This window comes from Gorilla gorilla, chromosome 1 (assembly GCF_029281585.2).
Source record: "Gorilla gorilla gorilla isolate KB3781 chromosome 1, NHGRI_mGorGor1-v2.1_pri, whole genome shotgun sequence".
Classification (NCBI taxonomy): Eukaryota; Metazoa; Chordata; class Mammalia; order Primates; family Hominidae; genus Gorilla; species Gorilla gorilla.
This window is the reverse complement of record NC_073224.2, coordinates 135,834,592-135,857,811: the sequence shown is the minus strand read 5'-3', so window position 1 is coordinate 135,857,811 and position 23,220 is coordinate 135,834,592. Positions and strand designations below refer to the sequence as shown.

General features: G+C 36.0%; 1 pseudogene; it reads left to right on the top strand.

Moving 5' to 3' along the window:
- Nucleotides 1-23,220, top strand: part of LOC101136174 (THAP domain-containing protein 3-like) — a 167,339-nt pseudogene that overhangs the window by 47,099 nt on the left and 97,020 nt on the right.

The window sequence follows — 23,220 nt, the reverse complement described above, 5'->3', positions numbered from 1 at the left end:
CATACAAAAGCAATTTAATGAAGATATATTTCATATTTCTGAGCACTGATGTTAATCTTTCACATTGGTCCTAAGTTTTAAAATATACAATTTAGAACAAAATATATAATTTAGAACAAAATATATGAATAAGTGAATTATAATATTTTTATAGTTATATAATATATTATCAGCTTAGGGGAACAGAAAATACATTATTAACCCAGTTTTATAAGTTACATTAATTTTTATTATTTAGTTTATTTTAGATTTTTTATTCTAAAATAAATTCAGTTATAAAAAGTTGCAAAAATTTCATAGGATTCTTATATATCTGACATCCAGTTTCCCAAAATATTAATATCTCTCATAAAATGATTACTGCTACAATGCTATTAAATAATCTACAGGCTTTTTTGAAAATCATTAATTGTTCCAGGATCCAATCCAAGATCACATATTGCACTTAGTTTTCATGCCTGTCTAGCCTCCTTTAAACTGGGACAGTTATTTAAATTGAAGGCATTTCTATCTGTGATGAAAGAGTGAAAAAAAAAATTGTCCCTGAAAAGGCATGTGATATTATCATAATTTTTAGAGCATTAATTCTCTTCATGTATTAGGATCTGAAAACTTGTGAAATTGTGGTTAATTGCTTTCCCCCCCTAAAAATAACTTTTTCAGATAGATTATATCCAAAGTAACTAAATCATTTCAAGGACATGAGTTTGGCCACTAGATGACAATATAACCCTTTTCTATTTGGCAGGATTTTTTTTTTTTTTTTTTTTTTAGTTTTGTTCAGATTTCCAGTTTAAGAATCACTACCAGTGCTGTCTTAACCAAAGGTTTTACAATATTCTGATACTATTTGGAGATATATGAAAATCTTAGCAATGACATCTTATGCTAGAAGATTGAACATTGTACAAATCACATTGTCTTATAATTATCTGTTTACCTGTCTCTTCCACTATACTGTGAGGTACTTAGAGTACCTAGTATCCTGATTTATTCCTATGTTCATAGTAAGAGCATACCATGCTACAACCAATATATGTTTTCAGTATGTATGTGTGTGTATATATAAACATATATATATACACATATATATACACATATATATACACATATGTTATATATATACTCTTTAATCCTCTGTTTTTTGGGAGAACTAAGAATTATTTTTAAATTTGCTTTTTAAAGACTGATTTGGGGTCAGTTTCACTGGAAAACAACACTTAGTAATTATGCAGTATTAATTAGCATTACAAAACTTTTTTGTTTGACTCACCGTATCCTTCTTAGTTATCTTTCAGTCAAAAGTGACAATATAATCCAGGTTTAGACCAATTAATTGGAACTAGAAGTATGCTGTGGACTTCCTGCAGACTTTTGCTGTTTTCCTATAGATGCTGTCTTTTTTCCTTTCCTTTATCTTCCACTGAAACAAATACATTATTACTCATTTATAATGGGTTGTGCAATAGGCGTCTTAGGATCATGAGAGGCTCTCTCAAGGGACAGAGGAAGACAATAGCAAAGTTTTGGGTCCACATTCAATGAGCTGCCGAAGAAACAACAGCAGTTGCCTACATCTAGAATATATGTATATGAGAAAAATTAGCCCTATATATTTGTGCCACTGTATCTTCACTCTATGTTACTTAAAGCTTGATTCATTTCTAATCATGGATACAAATTTCATGTGTAATTTGGAAGGAGGAGCTGTAACTCTTTTAACCAGACTTCAAATTCTACAAGGGCAGGCATCATGTTTATCTTTGCTTTGTATTAACTTTCTAGTGACTAATACAGGGCCTCATGCAAATTAGAAGGCTAATAAATATTTGCTAAATAAATGTATAAATGATTGAGTTATGAAGTCTGTAGGCATAGCTTATTTTAAATTGAAATATTCTTTTTGAGATGGTCATCCTTACTCAGAAAAAACAAACAAAAAGGTAATGAATTTTTCAGAAATCAAAAGAAATTTCAAAAATTAATCAGAAATGATACCTGCTTTTTAATTATTTCTGCACATGAACTTTACTTTAGGCTTGCCAAGTTTCTACAACCTATTTCTTGGTTAATTGTTTGCCCTTTATTCTGACTGAATGATCTTCAGCAAATATACTGAATATCCCTCATCATCTCTAAGCTAATAATAACATATATCTGACTTTATGGCTTAATATAATGCTATTATAAAAGTCCAAATCATCTAAGGTTATTAAATATTCAGCTGCTTAAAAATTGGTCAGATTTTGTTATATTCATTACAGAAATGCTTGGCACCTGAGGAATTATTAGGTTAGGCTGGTATGGGAAGATTTGAGATAGATCTTGCTCTGTTTTGTATTAGGGTCATGGAAGCAGCAGAAAATAAAACTAGAAGGAACATTTATCATTAATTAATTTGTTCTCTTATTCTTTTAATATGCATTTTATTTTATGAAATGCATACTGTTTTATTGTCCATAAGTTAATTGAAAAATCGGTGTCATTAAAAACTTTGTGCCACGTCTGGTGGCTCATGCCTGTAATCTCAGCAGTTTGGGATCAGAGGTAGGAGGATCCCTTGAGGCTAGGAGTTTGAGACCAGCCCGGGCAACATAGCTAGACCTCACCTCTACAAAAAGTAAAAAATTAGATGGGCATGGTGGCATATGCCTGTAATCCCAGGCACTCAGGAGTCTAAGGCGAGAGGATTGCCTGAACCCAGGAGTTTGAGGCTGCAGCGAGCTATGATCACACCACTGCACTCCAGTCTGAGTGATACAGCGAGTCCCTGTGTCATATTAAAAAAAAAAATTAAAGTAAAGAAAAAACTTTGAAGTTAAGCAAGGGAGGTAGATGAATAAGCCATGGTAATTTTGGGAGATGGCAATACAAAGTTCACATTGAGCTAAGAATTTTTTTATTTATTTATTTTTTCTGGGCAGCAGCAACTAAGAGCCTAAGGAAGACCTGACGGTGGAACTGTAGAACAACTTCAATGTTGTTCTGGTTGTTAGTTAATGCTAGTAAAGCCAAACTATGAGAGGATATGGGGAGGCTAGAAATTGAGCCTAACAGGTGAACCAAGAAGCAAGAAGTTGTGTAAAAATACAGAAAGTATAGGCCAATTGGAGGTTACGAAGCAATTTACATGAATTGTTGGTAGACAGAAATAGCTCACATTGGAACTGCTGGATGGGGCTTTTTATCCTACTACCTCTGATCTTTAAGGAATATTGAGAACCATCTAGTTGCATTTAGAGTGAATGTAACAGCTTCTGTTTCTCCTCTTAGATAAAAGAATCTCATAAAAATAAATCATAATGAACATCATTCCTAGAATCTGTGGTCCTCTGTCACTTAAATACAATGATTTATTTTTCTAAATTACTAAACTTTTTTTCTAAGAAATTTTAGTTTACAAATAAAGGAAGCAGAAAGTACACTGTTCCTATATATCCCTTCATTTCCCAAGTCCACAGTTTCTCCTATTATTAACATTTTGCATTAGTGTGGTACATTTATTATAATATATGAACCAATATCAATACATTATTATTAACTGACATCTTTTTTACACTGAGGCTCACTCTTTGTGTTGTACATTCTATAGGTTTTGACATATGTAATGACAGATACCCACCATTATCATATCAGACATAATAGTTTCTCTACCCTGAAAATCCCCCAGGCTCTGCCTCTTCATCTCTTGTTCCCTCTCTAAGCCCCTGGCAATCATGAATCTTTTTTCTCTCTACATAGTTTTGCCTTTTCCAGAATGTCATGTAGTTGGAATCATACAGTATTAGCTTTCTCAGATTGGCTTCTTTCACTTAGCAATGTTCATTTAAGTTACCTTCATGTCTTTTCATAGCTTGATAGCTCATTTCTCTTTAGGACTGAGTAACATTACATTGAATGAATGTATTGAAGTTTGCTCATCCATTTACTCATTGAAAGGATATCTTGGTTGCCTTCAAATTTTGACAATGATAAATGAAGTTGCTATAAATATTTGGGCACAGGTCTTGTGTGTGGACATACATATTCAACTCATTTCAGTAAACATCAAGGAATGTGATCACTGGATCATATGGTAAGAGTATGCCTAGCTTTTGTAAGAAACTGCCAAACTGTCTTCCAAAGTGATTGTACCATTTCGAAGTACCACCAGCAATAAATAAGGGTTCCTGTTGTTCCAAATCCTTGTCAGCATTAATGTTGTCAGTGTTTTGGATTTTAGCCATTATAACAGGTGTATAACGATACATCATTGTTTTAATTTATATTTCCCTGCTGCAATGTGATGTTGAATATCTCTTCATATGCTTATTTTCCATCTGTGCATTTTCTTGGGTAAGATGTCTTTTCAGATACTCTACCCATTTTTTAACTGGGTTGTTTTTCTTTATGGTTGAGTTTTAAAAGTTTTTTGTATATTTTGAATACCAGCACTTTATCAGGTATGTGTTTTGCAAATATTTTCTCCCAGTCTGTGGCTTGTCTTTTTAGTCCTTTCACAAATATTTATTTTTCAAGATAATGAAGTTGAAGATATACAATACAACAATGTTAAGCTATATTCATAATTAGTAGAGATTTTCCATAGCAGCAAAATATTATGTGATCATAATTTTAGATGACTAAGAAAATTTAATAAATGATATAATATTAAATAAATCTCAAATATTCCTGGGAAAATTATCATCTATTATTTGAAATTTCTGAAAAATATGTGTTTAGTGGTAGTGTTGGCTATCTGTGCTGTTAATTAATGGAGTTGAAAGAAATGAGATGCTTTCAGGTTTTATTAGATATAATGTGTCTATAAATAGCAAATGTTTTACAGCAATGACCTCTTCCATGTTGTTAAAGATATACAAAGGATACAGAGGCTTCCAAGTTTTTCACAGTAAGCATTATGCATAAGCTTAGGTATCATAAACTACGTATTGATAAGCAGCCTGTATTTATCAAAAATATGGTATTTGATAACGTAAAAAAGAAGTAATTCAACTTAATTTGTACTAATTAGTCAAATTATGTTAATTTTGATCAAGTAAGTGAGAATACTACTATATTGGGATTCCCAATTGCAAGCAAACTAATTCAGTCTGATTTAAGTAAAACAAACAAACTTATTTTGATGTATTTATGGTCGTGTGACAGAGGCGAATAACTTTTGAAAAGATGTACTTTTCTTATATCAAATAGGATTGTTGCTGAGGAATTGTTGCAACCTATGGACTACAAGTATATTTCCCTTCACCTGTGAGTTCATGTGTGTTTGGTGTCTGGGTCTCACCAAGGAGAATACACAGGAGACAGGATTTTTTTTTTTTTTTAAAGTAGAGTAACTTTTCCATGCCGTCTTTTCTTTTGCTCTATCCACAAATGTTGAAGAAGTCCTAGAGGTTTAGAATGAAAACAGCCTGAGTCATCCACTACCAAAACACCCTCTAAGGTTGTTAAATTGATAAGAAAGGAACTTCCATGCTTTAGGCTACTGAAATTGTGTTGATTTATTACAACAACTGCCATAGTTACCTTAAATGGTAAATTCACAGATTTGTTGGAATCCTGACCAAACTGGAAAAGTGGCAGTAACCATGGAAAAGTCAAAGACAAAATGACAGCCAAATCACACCAGTAAATAAGTGGAGTGAAGACACGTCTATTTTCACAGCTGAACACTGGAAATTGCAAATTTGATTGCCACTGGCATTGGATGCTGGAACTGCTTCTGTTTTTACTGACACTAGCATACCGGGATACTTCGAAGTTGCTGTAGTCTCTGCAATATTGAGTGTTGGAAGGTGCTAGAAAATGAGTGTCTGTCTTTTTTGTCTTTTATACTGGAAGGCAATCACCTAGACCTATGCTGGAGAGTCATCCTACAAGGTCATTCAAATGTACAATAAACTGGCATGTGTATTAGTTACTTATTACAGTACAATAAGTTAATCACAAATATGAATGACTAAAACAAAAAGTGTTTAGTATCTTGCAGTTTCTCTGGTCAGGAATGTATTGACAGCTTAACTGAGTGGTTCTAGCTCAAGGTCTTTCATGAAGGACCTGGTAGGGGCTGCAGGCATCTGCTGTCTTGACAGGAGCTGGGGAATTTGCTTACACGGTGACTCACTCACATGGCTATTGGAAGGAGGCACCAATTTCCTGCCACATGGGCCTCTTCGTAGGACTACATTTGTGTTATCATGATGTAGCAGCTGGCTTCTCCAGCGTGAGTAACGTAAGGGGGAGGAAGACAGGCAGAAGCCACGATTTTTGTTATAACTTAGCCTCATAAACTACATGTCATCACTACTGTCATATTTATTGATCACATAAAGCAACAATGATATAAAGAAGAAGAGTAGAGTTTATTTCATCACTTACATTTCAATTTTGGCTACTCAATTTTAATCATAGAGTCTACAATAGGGGTTTATTTTATTAATCCAAGTAGTACCAAATATTACTCTGAGTTTGTTTAATTAATATCCCTATGAATTCCTGGGGTTTCAGTCCACTTTGGGAAGAGGCTAGTTTGTTTTCATATCTTAAAAGTGAGTAATATCAGCATTGTTGGTAATTCTATACCTTCATATTCCCAAAGTAGTATCAAGCAAATACATGGTAAGAATGAGCATGAGAAGTTGATGCTGTTCAGTTATCTGGATAGCAGGCTAAGCATTATTGATAGAAAAATCTGCAGCTATACTCAGAAAACTCAGAACTTCATGGCAACTTTTTTTTTTAAATTAAAATACAGTTCTTAAGGTTTCAAAGTTTTATTTCTGTTTTTGTCAAATAAAACTGTTCTTTCGGAGACCAATAGTTAGAGGAAGAAACAAATTCTATGGACCTCTGGTACAATTTCCCAATCTGTGAGCTACCAGACCTGAGTGTTTTGGTAAGAGGTCCACAAAATCAAATATAACATTCCATTGTCTGCAGACCAGTTAATGACTGCATAGTATTTTAATGTATGCCATATGCACAAATACAAAAATATCCTCCAAAATGGGAAGATTGGGAACACGAATTAAAGCCATCAAAAATGCACATTTTTCCAATTCCAGGTGACTGATTAATTTGTAAATGGATTCAACCATACTCTTTGGGTTTCAATTTTGTACAAAGCAATGCACACAAATACATATGTATCAACCAACAATTAGGATGTACATTCTGTGTCTTAAATATCCTGTCATTGATATTTGAGTGGAGTTTTATTGGGATCCAATTGTATCTACTTTCTGCAGGAGACAAATTAGTTCATACCTTATTTTGACTTATAGGGGAATTACTTTTTCAACAGTTTGGAGAGGTGTACAATTTACCATACCTTCTGACCTGTATTATCTTACTTTTACGGTGAATAATAGCAACAAGATATTTTGATCAGAAAAATCCTGGTATTTACTACTGAGGTAGTGGTGAAATAAAATGACAAACATTCCTTATCTGATAAAAATATATGCAAACCAGCTTTTATCTTAACCAGTAGAATAATAAGAAATAGGTTAGTTCCCTTCTCCATTTTCTGTAGCCTTATATTTGTTTACCTATGCATGATGAAAAGCAGATTACTTTCTTATTACACTGAAGGGTTATTCATGTTATTTGGGGTATTATATTTTTAGGATTAGGTATTATTACATTTTATTGTAAAAACATATGCTGTAGTCTTATGGAATAATAAAGTAATGACTATGTCATAAAGAAATAATGTAAACATTGACTTAATTTCTTGGCAATACTTTATAGCAAGTATTTCTTATGGCTTACAGGAAAATTAGTAGTTTCTGCACTTAATTTATTGTTTAACTCATTATAATTTCAATTTATTTCCTAGCATCCCACTACCTAAATAGCTTTTAATAAAGTTGCTGATTATCTTGAGTCTCTTTTTTTCTCTGATTTTATTTTAGTTTTTACTGTTCATAAAATCTGTCTGGCATTTTACACTTTACTACACAACTCATCCTTCTCAAGACTCTCTCCTTACCTGGCTTTTGGGACACTGCGGCTTCAGGTTTGCCTACTTTTCTGAGCCATTTTCCATCCCTACTTTCATTTCTCCCTCTCTCCTTTCCTTCCTATCTGTCTTTCTTATTTATTCATTCATTCATTCATTCATTTTTGGCTACTCTTTCTTATCCTGATCCTTCTATGCTTTTATTCTAAAGCTTTTGCATTTGCTGGTTTTTTAAAACTTTATTAGTGTTTCTTAATTTTAACTTCACATAGCAATCACCAGGTAAGTTTTTCTAACACAGCAACACCTGGCCCCAACCACAGAAATGTTGTTTATGGGGTGAATCCTGGGTATTTTATTTTTTTAAAAAAAGCTTCCTAGGTAACTTTAAACTGTAGACAGATTTGAGAACCACTACTATTTACATTTTCCTAGAGTGATCTCATCCACTCATAAAACTTCAACTACCTACTTTACACAGAAGATTTATAAATATGTATCAGCAGCTCTAGCTTGTCTCCTAAGCCCTTGCCTGTTATACATAATTGCCAGTTTGGATTCTTTCTTTTCTTCTTTCAATCATTGAATGTTTTTTAAGTGCTACCATGTGCTAGACACTGTGCTAGACATGAGGATTCAGACATGAGCTACATATAGTTCCAGCTCTCAGGGACTTTGAGAAGCACAGTATATGGAATAAAGACAATAGACAACTGAATGTTACGGTGTCATAGTCTAGACAGAGGTAAGAAGAGGAGGATATAGGACATGAATATAAACCAGATTAGGGCAGATGTTTATAATTTTCACTAATTTAATCCTGGATATGTATGAAAGGCAAAACATATCTTAAAAATAGAAATAAATTTCCAGGTATAAAAGATATGGCATGGAGAGAGAGAAGATAAATCTCAGGAATAGGCACAAGGAAAACTAGGATGGAATTGGGGCAGCACCCATAGAGGCTTCTCCTTCAGAGCTTCTTCCTATTAATGATTTCCTAGTGAAATACTTTTATGCCTATACTTCATAGAACAAATTTATCTGTTAGTGAAAGAATTTTGGTCAAAATTTATATTTATGCCCTCAAATGCAAAACAATATATTGGAAATCTCATTACTTTCCAAAACAATTGGTAAAATGTCTGATTCATGTGTAGATGTTTGAAAACTCACATTGACTATCAGCAATAGGGACATGCATCTCCATTGCTACTGGTGCTGTTAGAAGATTCACATTCCCATACCCTATTCATTCCTCTCTCTGGATACTTTGTCACCATCCTGAATTTTTTTTTCTTTTCATTTTTAGCTTTTGTTCTTGCCTACAGTCATGTAATGAGCAACAAAAATTAAAACAAACAAAAAAATAGAAAGAATGCTCACACAGAAGGTAACAAGAGGTTTGATGAAAGTGATTACATTTGAAGCACTACAAGTATATACAAAGAAAATGACTAGCAAGAATACAAGCAAAGATGCATTTTGCAATTTGTGCATATTGGAGCATTGACCAGCTGCCCTGTAGAGTTACTGAGCCTTCTTGTCTTAGAGTCTTTTGGTGCACCAAAATAGTGGAAACTGTCAGTTCCTCTGAGTCTGGTAATTAGCTGAAATTTACTCTTCAATACCTATCTATTCAGCACCATAATGTTTCATAACCAGTGACATACTGTGCCTGCTTCAAACCTACTCTCTTCTCTGTCTTTAAGCTTTTAAAGCTTTTATTCTCCTTCTCACTTGAGAATAAAACTTTTTTCATGAAATCACCTTGCTTTTTTAATTAAACATTTTTTATTTTCTTTGTTCTAACAAAAATGTATTCATTTGTGGATTTTTTGCCTTGTTATATTGTAAATGCCAACATTTATGGCCTGGGATGCAAACACTACACATTATTGAATAAAAATCAATGGCTTATTAACAAACATATTGATTGTTTAGTAATGAGATGAAGATATGTTTACATATCATGCACTCTGACCCTATCAATTGTAATGAATCTAAGCTTTTTTCAAATGTTGTAGCTCCATTGTTCAGAAATTAGTGGAAGGCTTCAGCTTGATAAGTAACCCTTGGTAATTTTGTTTACTGGGAAATGAGGTCCTAGTTGATGTTCTTATGCAGTGTCTAATTTTGGGGAATGGATTACTGATGTTACCTGGAAAAGGCAATGCCTTTGCTTCATCACACCCAGAAGACAGATTCCAAGGCAGTGAGTGACCTGTTGAGATAAGATGGAAGCAGGCTCTAGATCATGGTGAATCATAGCTACTAGGATAAATAATTTGTATAAAGACATCTCTAGAAAGTCTTTGAGTGATCTCAGTGATGTGAATTTATTTGAACTTAGAAAGGTCATTCTGCTGTCAGTATTGAAAAAGGATCAAAGGAGCAATACTGAAGGCAATGAGACTAGCTAAAAGACTGTAGAAGTAATCCAGGCAGAACATTCTGAGCATTTCACAGAAGCAAAGAAAGGGGAGTAGAGAAGCTGATGGATTTTAGAAATATAAGGAAATCAACTCAAGTGTCCAATAGGATAGCAAAGGGCATGGTAAGCATAAAATATTAATGTGCAAATGGATAACTTTTGAAGTGAAAAGGGCCACTATTTTCATTGCACTGCGTAAGCACACATGAAGTGGGCGTCCTGAGGAAAACTGGGAACTATGGCAACCACAGTGATGTGTCATGGAGAATAATAATAAAAAAAAATTCACAAGGGCATATATGTATCAGGCACTGTGGAAAGTCTTTTCCATAGGTCATTTCACATAATCCAGATACCACCCCATACAGTTAAGTTCAATTCTTACTTGGCCTTTCTGATTTTCAAGTCATTCACCTCACTATTGCAATTATTGCCCTTTCATTCTGAAATGTTGATAAAGAATCTCTTAAAATACCATCCTCAAACAAAATTAGTAATAACATCTTAAGACAGGTGTAACTGATCTTCATATGGGGAAGAGATAGGAATACTGTCACGCTTTGAGAGGAATTTGTTTGATACCCACATGATCCAAGTGAGCATTTCTTGGCTTCTCCTTGCCCAATTTAATGAGAAATAGACAAGTGTAGGAATTACACTCTGAAAAAAAAATAGAGATTTCGTGCTCAGATTCTCTACTGCAGGAAAACAACTGAGACTAGAACTGGTGCTAGCTGAGGGTGATGGAAATCTAGAATGGATATTACGAGAGGAAGAGAAGGAATGTTATTTGTGGTCTTAAGAGTAGGCTGCCGTCATGGGGGCTGTTGTTTTTCCAACTTATTTTCTTGGTTTTCCCCAGTGGTTCATGTTCTAGACTAGTTGAAATAAGCCCATTTTACCAGTCTATACTATTGAATGCAGCTATGAAAGCTGGACAGAATGTATAAAGCAACTACCTGAGATTCTGTAAAGTGAATAGTAGCAGGTAGTTTGGGGAAGAAGACCAGAATTTAGAACCTAAGGGGAGTTTACCTTTGTTTTATTTTTATGCTTGTATCCCCTCACCTCAAATCATTGTAATTTGAAGCACAGAAGGGGCCCCTGAGACATAGAGAGGAAGAGAGCCAAAGAAGCACTCTAGCACTAGCTCAAGGAGCATGAGAAATTCCAATTTTCTACTCTCCTTTTTTCAAATTTCTTCTATCGCAGGTGCCAAGCCATGCTGTTGTGGCAGCTCCTGCCTTTTCAACAGGAGTCTTGAGGAGCCAAAATTCTGAGAGGGGGAAACTTCCTCTCTGATCAGTTGAACTGCAGTTCCTTAAAGGACAGAGCTGGAGTTTTTTCTTCTCTGCTGGTGTTTTTCTTCTCTACTACGTGGCCCCAAGTGCAATCATAGAAATGCAGGGCAAAGTGCGGTAAGTAAAGCCACACCTTTCTAATTAGAAGAATAAAAGGGAGGACATTAGAAAACCAGAAAGTGTGGGAGAGATTGTCCAGAGAGGGTTGCTAGAGAAAAGCATAACCTATGAATTAGTTTATGTGGTCTTGGCCTCTCTGCTGAGTTGCATATGCGTAGATCTGATTCTCACTGGAATGCCAAAGACTTTGAGAAGTGGACTAACAGGCCATCTGCTGGTCAATGAGTAGAGTTCATGTGGGAGGTAATCAAACAGCCCAGCAAAGACTTTGAATGCTGAAGTGACAATGCAACCACAGTCCACAGAAGACAGTTGGAACCTGTGGTCTGAAAAAGACTGCTTATTTTAAGAGAAAAGAAAAATGTTAAGTTAGAAGGTACTCAATTCCTTAAAGCACTGGATTAGAGAAAAACTTGGGATAAGCATACAGTCAATTCGTTCAAATGACCAATTGGATTAGATGCCCTCTCTTAGACAAAAAGAGATTTATGCTCACATCCACTGTCAAAAATAAATCAGCTAACATTGTAGCTCTGGTAGAAACATGTTTAAGTACAAATGTGAGAAACATAAAAACAGAACAAAACAAAACATCATGTCTGATCTGTTCATTTTTTCCCCAGGTGTTCAGAATACCATTTTATAAAATGTGCCTAATAATTGAAATCTTACAATATCAATGCTTTAAAAATTATAGGTCAGATTAACCCTACTAAACATTTAATCTTAGGGGGCATGGTTTTTATAGAAAACATTCTTTCAAATTTAAACAGCTTTTAAATTATAAATATATATTTTTAGGCTAACAGTGGCTCATGCCTGTAATCCCAGCACATTGGGAGTCCAAGGGAGGAGGATTGCCTGAACACAGGAATTTGAAACCAGCCTAGGCATCATAGTCAAACCCTGTCTCTGTAAAATTAAATATATATAGTTTTAAAAAAAATAAGTCATTGTTTTTGAGTGATATTTTGTTTTATTTTTAAGTGCAAGTAAATAACTGTGACAAATTTTCTATTTTTTTCTAGAAAAATTAGATGAAATCTAGATATTAATTGATGAAATGAATAATTCCCCAAGGAGAATAGTTATTTATTCATGAATTATAAAAGACAATTTATTTATAATATGCTAGAATACAGCTTAATTTTGAAGCAATTTCAGGTAGGGACTAATAATTTTGCCTTATGAATTTAATTGTAAGTGTCATTTCAAAGATATTTTTACTTCTGCTTTGGCTTAATGGCATTTCAAATTTCTAATAATTGGATTATATTTAAAGATTCAAAAGGTAAACAATATTTAGGTTTGTTTTTTTCATTTTATAAACCAAAAACACATTTCCCTGATCTCTTTTCTCACATTCACCAAAGGGGAAAAGAAAAGACAATATAGTTAATAATAAGTGAGGAATTAAATACCATTGTTTTATTCCTATGCCTTATTTGGTAGTATGTTTCAAGAGTGTTACAGTTTCTTTAATGGATTTTAACCTATCCAGATTTACTATTTCTTCTTGTGGATATTGCAGTATTATTTTTTGAAAAAAATCTTTCTTTAATCTATATCTTTAAATATTTAAATTTATACAACTCATATTTTAAATTTATATCTATAGTTACTTTTTTTCATTACTAATATTCTTTCATTAAGCATTCTCTCTGTCTTAAATTTTAGTCTGGTAGGTAGTTTGTCAATTTTGTCTTTTCAAAAACTATGCTTTTCTTCTCCCGTTAACGTGTGATTTTACGCTATCATTTTGTTCCTCATCATGTTATAATACATGCTTTTCACTGTTGCTCTTGAATCCCACTTCCTTTGGCTTCATTTTTCCTTTTGTAGAAAGGATGATTTGTGATTCTTAATGTCTTAAAAGTTTTGATTGTACTCACTGAAAATTTTGCAGTACATAAACTTTTTATATTTACAGTTCTATCCTCTCAACACTTTTCTCTTAGCATCTACCTTTGTTTATTGGTGATTTGGGGGTATTTTCTTTTCTTCATTCTTCTTGTTGAGCAGTATCTCTATGAGGTGATGAGATATTCATTCAAAAAAAAGTTTATTCTACACTCCATGATTCTACAATCTATGATTATTCTACAAACTATGAAATTTTTCAACCTGTGCAATTTTTACAGTAGGTCATCAGGCAGACATGAGCAGGGCAGGAGAGGGCTCCCCCTGCAACCAGGAATGTCAGGTAACCATTAGGTGATGGTCAGGGAGTTGTTAATTGTCTCTCTAAAATAATAATTTGTCACAGCCAGTGCCAGGGAAAGGCAGTCTCCCTATAGATAGGAAAAAAAAACAAAAACAAAAACTGGTGATCAGCAACTTCCTAATAAGATCTCAGGAGTTGGGTGACTAAGCTTATGCGTGAAGGGGTGGCCTGCCCCTCCATACCTGTGGGTGTTTCTCATCAGGTGGAATGAGAGACTTGAGAAAAGAAAGAGACACAGAGACAAAGTATTGAGAAAGAAAAGTGGGCCCAGGGGACCGGTGCTCAGCATACGGGGGACCCATGCTGGTACCAGTCTCTGAGTTCCTTCAGTATTTATTGATCATTATCTCTACCATCTCAGAGAGGGGGATGTGGCAGGACAATAGGGTAATAGTGGAGAGAGGGTCAGCAGGAAAACATGTGAATAAATGTCTCTGCATCATAAACAAGGTAAAGAAAAAAGTGCTGTGCTTTTGATGTGCATATACATAAACATCTCAATGCCTTAAAGAGCAGTATTGCCTCCAGCATGTCTCACCTCCAGCCCTAAGGCGGTTTTTCTCCTATCTCAGTAGATGGAATATACAATCGGGTTTTACACCGAGACACATTCCATTGCCCAGGGATGAGCTGGAAACAGATGCCTTCCTCTTATCTCAACTGCAAAGAGGCCTTCCTCTTTTACTAATCCTCCTCAGCACAGACCCTCTACGGGTGTCGGGCTGGGGGACGGTCAGGTGTTTCCCTTCCCACGAGGCCATATTTCGGACTATCACATGGGGAGAAACCTTGGAAAATATGTGACATTCCTAGACAGAGGTCCCTGAGGCCTTCCGCAGTGTTTTGTGTCCCTGGGTACTTGAGAGTAGGGAGTGGTGATGACTTTTAACAAGCATGCTACCTTCAAGCATTTGTTTAACAAAGCACATCCTGCATAGCCCTAAATCCATTTGACCTTGAGTCAAGACAGCACATCTCTGTGAGCACAGGGTTGGGGGTAGGGTTACAGATTAACAGCATCTCAAGGCAGAAGAATTTTTCTTAGTACAGAACAAAATGGAGTCTCTTATGTCTACTTCTTTCTACATAGACACAGTAACAGTCTGATCTCTCTTTCTTTTCCTCACACATGCGTGCACATTAAGAGGCAAAATGGCGGAGCACAACTGTTATGTGATCTTCCAGGGGCATTTGGCTGAAGGGAAGAATGCCTCAAGTGAGGATGCATTCGACTCCAGTAAACATACTGTGCATGCTCCCCTCCCAAGCACATTAGGCCATTGTACATGCGGATAGCCCACCCTACAGGAAGAATCAGGGCAGAAGAGATGCAAGACCCCAGAAGCATGCCAACATAGAAATCCCCAAGTCAAAACGTAAAACCACACACTTGTCCTTCAAGTCACCCACTTGACCCTCTTCAAAGTTTCATTTCTTTCCATCATTTCATTCCTGCTCTAAAGCTTTTTAATAAGCTTTCACTCCTGCTCTAAGACTTGACTTGGCATCTTCTTTTACCTGTGTCTCTCAGTCGATTCTTTCTTCTGAGGAGCCATGACTTGAGGTTGCTGCAGACCTCCAGGGATTTGATGTCAGTAACATATTTTGGTGCCATGACTTGGATAGCTCCCAACGCTAATACATTTTGCTGCCGTTTGACTTGGATAACTTCCATCGCTAACGTACTTTGTGCTACATGGCTTGGATACCTTCCGTAGTGTTAATATATACCTTTATGTCTCACTTCTTTGGCTGGAGGCATTCAACCCTGTACAAGGTTTTCTTCTCTCCTTTTACTCTCCTGCTTACTAACCAACACCCAGAACAATTCTTCTCAGTCATAAGTAACTCTTCTCCACCCAGCTGACCTCTCAGCTCACATGGATGGGTGGCTTTTGGGGGTGGAAAGGATCTTGGGGTCTGCATTGAGTAGAACTGAAGCACTAATGGCCCTCTTGGACAGGAGGCTTGTGAGAGTGGTAGGGCTAAAGCCTAAAACCGTGCAATGTCTTGGGTTTCCTCTGCCTTTTCAATTAAAACCGTCTGTTTCCCAAAAACTTGCACTGCCTATTCTCTTGTTTTCTCTGTGTGTGTTTTACAATGGCCTTGTACACTCGCTGGACCATCCACCTCAGGGGCAAGTCTGCCTCTTTGTTTTCACTTTGCATTCCATGGGATTTCTTAAACACACACTCCCTGCTATTCATGTGCTCATGACTTTTACTGCATTTGCATGTCAGAAAAGACAAGGGCTCCCTTGAGGATATCCCCTGAGATTTATACTTGTTCTTACCCTACCAGCTCAGATGACCTTCAGCCCTTCCCCTGTGTGCTGGCACATTTCTGGGAATGGCACTAATTGGAACTCTGGCTCTGCCAGCTCCTTATGACTTACCACATGGTTTTTGTTCCTGTTATGCTCCAGGGCCAAGTTTTCTGGTGGCTTTTGAAGCAGGTTGTCTGCCTACATAGGGCCTCATTCTGTAGCCCTTTAAGAATCCCACCTATTGGCTTTTGTGAGCTAGCACCCCTTTGAAAAAAGGGGAAATTCCTCCTTTGCCATCTGTGAGTTCTTACCCCAAGCTCCAAGTCCTCTGGAGGTTACCACTTTATGTCAAGAGGGCAAATAAATGTTGCTCTTCAAATCCAAAGGCTGCTGTTTTTGTGAGCATATAAAGGCCCTTACGTGAGTATTCCTCATGCATTCTCTCACTTCCTCCCGTAGCCTCCATTTCTCTAATTACATCCACGTCCTTCTCAACATGCATCAAGACCTCCAAGGCTATATTCTAAGGGAGGGAGCAGGGAAGTGCAGCCCCTACAAAACAGGCTTCTTGTCTACTTAAATAATGTAGGAAATGGGAGTCTGAGAAAAAGATAATCTTTTTTTTTTTTTTTCCTGGAATGCTCCAAGCAAGAGTCACTGTAAGATCATGGAGTCAAGGATATAGGCTGGCCCAAAGTCACAGGCACAAGAGCCCCATAGGGCAGAGATGAAGGTTGGTCCCAGGGTAACAGGTTGCCATTAGAACACAGATTAAAGGTTAGGGGTACAAAGTAAGACTGGTTATTCCAGAATCCCAAGGATGAGTAGAGGGTCCACTGTTCACTCTAGTATCTCCTCTGTTCTCAAGTGCATAACCTTCCAGGTTGCCCTAAGGATAGGCTTCCAGGTAACTGCCATTGGTGCAGGAGCCAGGCCACTGGAAGGCAAATTGCCCCAGTGGCATAAAAACAGGGAAAAGCCCTGCGTGGCTTGTCTTCTGTACCACAAGGGCCCCCAGGACAGAATCCCAACCCTTAATGGCCTTGAATGGAAGGGGTCTCTGCTCCAGCAGCTACCAGCTCAGATATCATCATCAACAGAACAAAGCCAAGGGCAACTCTGGAGGTGGCAAGTAAAATTATAAATGCTCCTTTTGCATTCAAAAGCTGCCTACTCTGTGCTAATATCCTTCTCTAAGCAACTCTCCTCCAAATAATGTTGGGTAATCAGGGCAAATTATATCCCCTTCCTTCAAAAGGAAAGATTCATACCCCTTTATATTACTTAAGGGACCAATTACCATTCTCCCACCAGTCCCTGGTAAAGTTGAAATACCCCACACCTCTCTAGGGCAAAAATACACTTTCCATGATTTGTGCTCACTTAATATTTGCTCAACCTCTGAATTCATTTTTCTCTCTAATATCACTATTTCTCCCAGACAAGCTAACTAAACTGTTAACCAATAACTTCAACCAGTAACTTCAGTCCTACCTCTGGGGTTTAGAAATAACCCACACTTATTCAGACAAGCCCTAGCAAAAATCTAACTGAGCAGTCTCTTGAGCAGGGATAACTTCTACAGTATGCAGATAACCTCTGTATCTGCTCCCCACTCACAAGATGTGCATAGTAACATACACTACAATCCATAACTTCCTAACAGAAGGAAAATGACTTTTGTCTAATTACAGTTATGGGTGGCGTGTGCAGGATCATAGAACATGGGGAGCTTTTTCCTCCCCACAGAGGAAAACTTAAGATCAGATGGGACAGCTGGAAAAGATCCCTTTGCTACTAACAAGTGGCTGCCTGAACTTCTGATTCACTGTTGCTGCAACGGGTGGGTCTTTCTCTGGCTTCACTGAGCTCCTTGCCTTCCCCAACCCACTGCAGTCAATGCTTTTCTCTCCCTTTTTCTCTCCTTTCCCTTTCCTATATTTTGTGTTAGAACCTGCATTCCTATTCTCCTGTTTTCTCTGTGTGTGTTCTAAAATGGCCAACTGGGGGCAAGTCTGAACCTTTCCAGTTCGGTTTTGGTTGCTAAGAGAAGTGGCTAATATCTGTGTTTTGTCAGGCATATTTTGCTCTGGCCAAAACGGAAAATATTAATTTGGTTACTCCATGAAACCACTTGGGCAGCATCTTACAATATTAAGAGGCTTTTTGGCCTGTGGTTTCATGAAATAAAAAGATAATAATAATTTTTCTTTGTTTTGCAACTTGGCCCCCAGGGCGACAATACAGAGAAAAAGGTTGCTAGGGCTGCTCGGGGAAAGGGAACCCAGAAACCTGGCATGCTGACAAAAGGGTAAATTCTTACCAGTCGGAATTCTGGCCTCTCTCTCTGTGCAAATCTACTGTAGCAATGGTAAAAATCACTGTCTCCTCTGCAACATTTTAATTAGTAAGAAAAAGGATTTGTGAAGCTGGTTTCAGATTATAAGGAATCTGGTGTATTTTGTGCTATACATTTGTCTTTCTGTGTTGTGGTATATTGGAGAGTGGTACCTCAGGACAAAACATGGGCTTAGGATCTCATAAGCCCACTGGTCAAGGCAGCCTGGGAAACTTACATTACAAACTTTACTGCAGGTCCTTGAAACAAACCAACCAACCAAAAAGCTAGATGAAGTTTCCCTGTTGTCTTGTTTTAAGTCCTTGGGAGCTTGACCTTGTAACCATGTGGCAATACTTTCTTTTATTCTCTGCTGTCTGGAAGACAGGAATTTTTGACTTTATGTTATAGTTAGCTTTTTTTTTTTTTTTTTTTTTTTTGAGATGGAGTTTCACTCTTGTCTCCCAGGCTAGAGTGCAGTGCCTCACTCTCAGCCCATCACAACCTTCACCTCCCAGGTTCAAGCCATCCTCCTGCCTCATCCCCCTGAGTAGCTGGGATTACAGGCACAGGCCATCAGGCCTGGTTAATTTTTGTATTTCTTTTTTTTTTTTTTTTTTTTTTTTTTTTGTAGAGATTGGATTTCACCCTGTTGGCCAGGCTGGTCTTGTACTTTCAACTTCAGGTGACCTGCCCGCCTCGGCCTCCCAAAGTGTTGGAATTACAGGCATGAGTCATCATGCCTGGCCACACTAAAAATTATTTTGAGTGAGTTAAAAGCCACTGACAGCTCAAAATTGGCTGCCTCCAGGAAACTTCTGGAAAGAACAATGAAAACTGCCCAATTCTATAGCTCAGCAGGTAAGTCTTCACCATTTTATAATGGTGGCCAGGGCTCAATTCCTGGTGTAGGGAATAAGTCCTTTCACATTTATGTGAGACCTTTAGCATTTATGGATTCTCTGCTCCCCCATGATCAACTTCTGACTTCTCTTCTTGAATTTTCCTTTCTCTGAGCACCTGTGAGGTTACTTGCCTCAGTCTCTCCTTCTGGCTTATGCCCCTCAGTCAAATTCTTTCTTCTGAGGAGGCAGGAATTGAGGTTGCTGCAGATCCATATGGATTTGTGGCCGGTAACAGAAATTTTTTCTGGTAGATTCTGGGAATATCTCTCTCTTTACACACACACCCACATAGTGCCTTTATCTCTCCAAATATCACTTGTTGCTGCTTCTTTATTAGATATGTTGAAACTTCTTGCTCCATTTTCTGTGTTTCTTAGTTTTTCTTTAGTATCATTGATTATTTAAACTTTATGTGCTACATTCTTAAAGATTTTCTCCATTATATCTTGTAATCAATTAATTTTTCTTCAGCTATATCCAATTGTTAAATTCGCTTTTAGTTGTAACTATTTATGTTGACATTTTTACTGATTTTTATTCCCCAGAGTTCCTATAGAAATTTGCTTTGTGTTTAGCTTCATAACTGTCCTTTCTTGTTTAAGAAATTCCTATTTTTACATACATTATTTCATCACTTTATACAATATCTATAAATACAGTTGCTTTACAGTTATTTTGGATTACTCTAATATTTTTTCCTTTTCTTTTGGCATTTTGTTCAGTGTGTTGATTGTCTTTCTTGGAAGTATATGTTCTTTTAAATTTGGTATTTTATGTTGAAGAGCTAAACTCCTGACCAAGTTCCTCCCTTTATGGTAACTTACTGTTTGCTTAAATCCTGGTCCCTCAGAATGGATAGGTCTTTAGTTCAAATTCTTCCTTGTGGCTATAGGTGCTGAATCTTTAGGTTCTGATCCCATGTGTTCACAGCGGCAAATTGGGAAGCCCATTGAAGCTCTTTTTTTTAATAAATGAGCTTTTTTTTTTTAAATAAATGGATAACACAGTTCCAGCTTTAGACTTAATGAGTGGATCCTGATTGTAATTTTCTGCCAAATGCAAGACGCTTGTCTTCTCAGGTGGCCTTCGAACTCATGCCATTTGTCTCACATCAAATCACAAAATTCAGTACCTTCTCACCATCATGAGTTTAATTTGTATTTTTAATCAAGATATTTCTTTCTTATTTTCAAATATAGCTACATATTTTTAACCAACAGTACTGAAGTGCACTTGTGTACAACTGTAGTTTGTATACAGTGAAATGTACTCATTTTAAAGGCACGCTTCATTGAGTGTTGACCAATGTATGCACAATCAAGGTATATAATAAAGGTATATAATAGCTCCATTACCACATCAAGTTTATGTTCATTTCCTTATTTTTTATATAATTTTAGAAACAATTTTAAACTTATAGAAAAATTGTAGCACAAATGACTTTTTTCCTAAACCATTTGAAAATAAGTTGTCAACCCGATGCTCCTTCACCCTGAATATAATTTGGATAATTCTTAAAAACAAACTTCTCTTCTTATATAACCGCAATTATGACTATCAAAATAAAGAAATTGACAGTCATACATTACTACATATAATCTTCAGACCTCATTCAAATTTTTCTATATTTTTCAGTAATGTACCTTATGGCAAAATAATATTGTTCAAAATAATGTATTATATTTAGTTGACAGATCTTTATAAGTCTCTTCCAGCCAGAACATTTCTGCAGTTTTACTTTCACTTCTATGACTGAAATTTAAAGATAACAGATCCATTATTTTGCAGAATGCCCTCAATTGTTTTTTGACTGATATTTTTTCATAACTAGATTTAGATTATGTTTCATTGGCAAGAGTATTAGACAAATAATATGTGTTCTTCTCATTGCTTTCTCCCAGTTGTGTACAGGTTCAGGTTACTTTTCTTATTACTGTGTTGTTTACTTTGATTCTTTCATTAAAAGTCATGTCTTAACAGCTTTCTCTCCTGTGAAGGGACTCTTTTGCCCTTTTTAATTATTGAATAATTTGTGTAGAGGTGCAGTACTTTGGAATAACTCAATATAATATTCAACTTTCAATATATTAATATATTTATATATTATTTCAGTGTGGATGCATGCATTATCATTTTATTTAATGGATAACAACTTATTGTTAATTTTTATTTTGATACTGATATTTTCTTAGAGCTGGCCAGTGAGAGAGAGTTCCTTCAAGCTGGCTTCTATGTCCTCTGGACATGTTCCTATTCTTCTTTAAGCACTTCCTTGCTATCTGGCACAATAAATGTTCCAGGCTCATCTTCTAATTTCCCTGCTCCACCTGCAGATTTAGCCATTTCTCCAAGGACCCTTGGTTTCTTTTAGTGGATAATGATATTTATAATTCAGCATGTGGATACTAGGTGCGCTTATTACTATTGGGGTTTTATTGTGCCCAGATTCTCTCAGTGAATAGACATATACCATATATATCTATATATATCTATATATATAATATATAGATATATATACACACACACAAAAACACACATATATACATATTTGTGTATATATGTGTGTGTTTATACATGTATATGTATGTGTATAGCCCACCCCAGGCTTTGCCCTCATGTTGGTGCCATACTTACTCCACTCAGATTCTGATAGCCCACATCAGGCTGCCCATTTACATGAACAGCCTCTTTGCAGCACTTGTGCTGGACGCCTCACCCATGCCAGGCCCACAACCTGTGACGGTGCCTTCTCACTCTGCTCCAGCATGACTCTCAGTGCCAGATGCTCTTCCGCACTTTCAAATGTTAGTCTTCATTTTGGTTATATATTGCTCCTTCCTTCCTTTCCTTTTTCTTTTCAACCTCCTGTAGGATATTGTGTGATGAATTATTCATTGTTTATCTATATTTGTTTTCTTTCTTTACACTGGCTTCTGCTTTCTAACCTAAACTATCTGCCTGCACACTGCCTACTTTTCCTCATGCCACAACTTCATCATTTTCCTTCCTTTCACTTTTAGACATTTTAAGAAGTCTATGTTCTTTCTCTTCCCATTCTCAGCCAATCACTATCATCTTGCTTTAAGTCTCATTATTCTAGTAAAAATGATCTCTTTAATTGTAACAGTGACTTCACAAGTTAAAACAGCCTCCTGTTTCAGTTTTTAAGTTGCAATACTTAGTATTCTCACATTATTTTTGAACAATGTCTAAAATGCAAAAAGATTCACTGCAAGAATTACTACTGCTCCTAAAATTCTAAGAAATTCAGGCCTACTGGTAGAACAACTCAACAAAATTAAAGAAAAAATATTCTTAATAGTATAACAAAATTAAAATATCAGAACTTTCAAATAAATTAATTTATCTCTGTGCTTAATAATATTTTTCAAAATTTAAATGACATTATAAATGGAATGAAATTAAAATTACCCTATATCATATGTTGTATAATGTTAATAAGATCCCAGTAATACTTATTTCCAAACTACCCAACATTTAAGATATTATGTTAAAATAGGTTTTTAACTTTAACTTGTACACACACACATATATGTAAATATATATGTATATATGTGTATATGTATACGTGGGTGTGTGTGTGTCTATGTGTATGTGTGTGTGTCTGTGTGTGTGTGTATATATATATATATATATATATATATATAT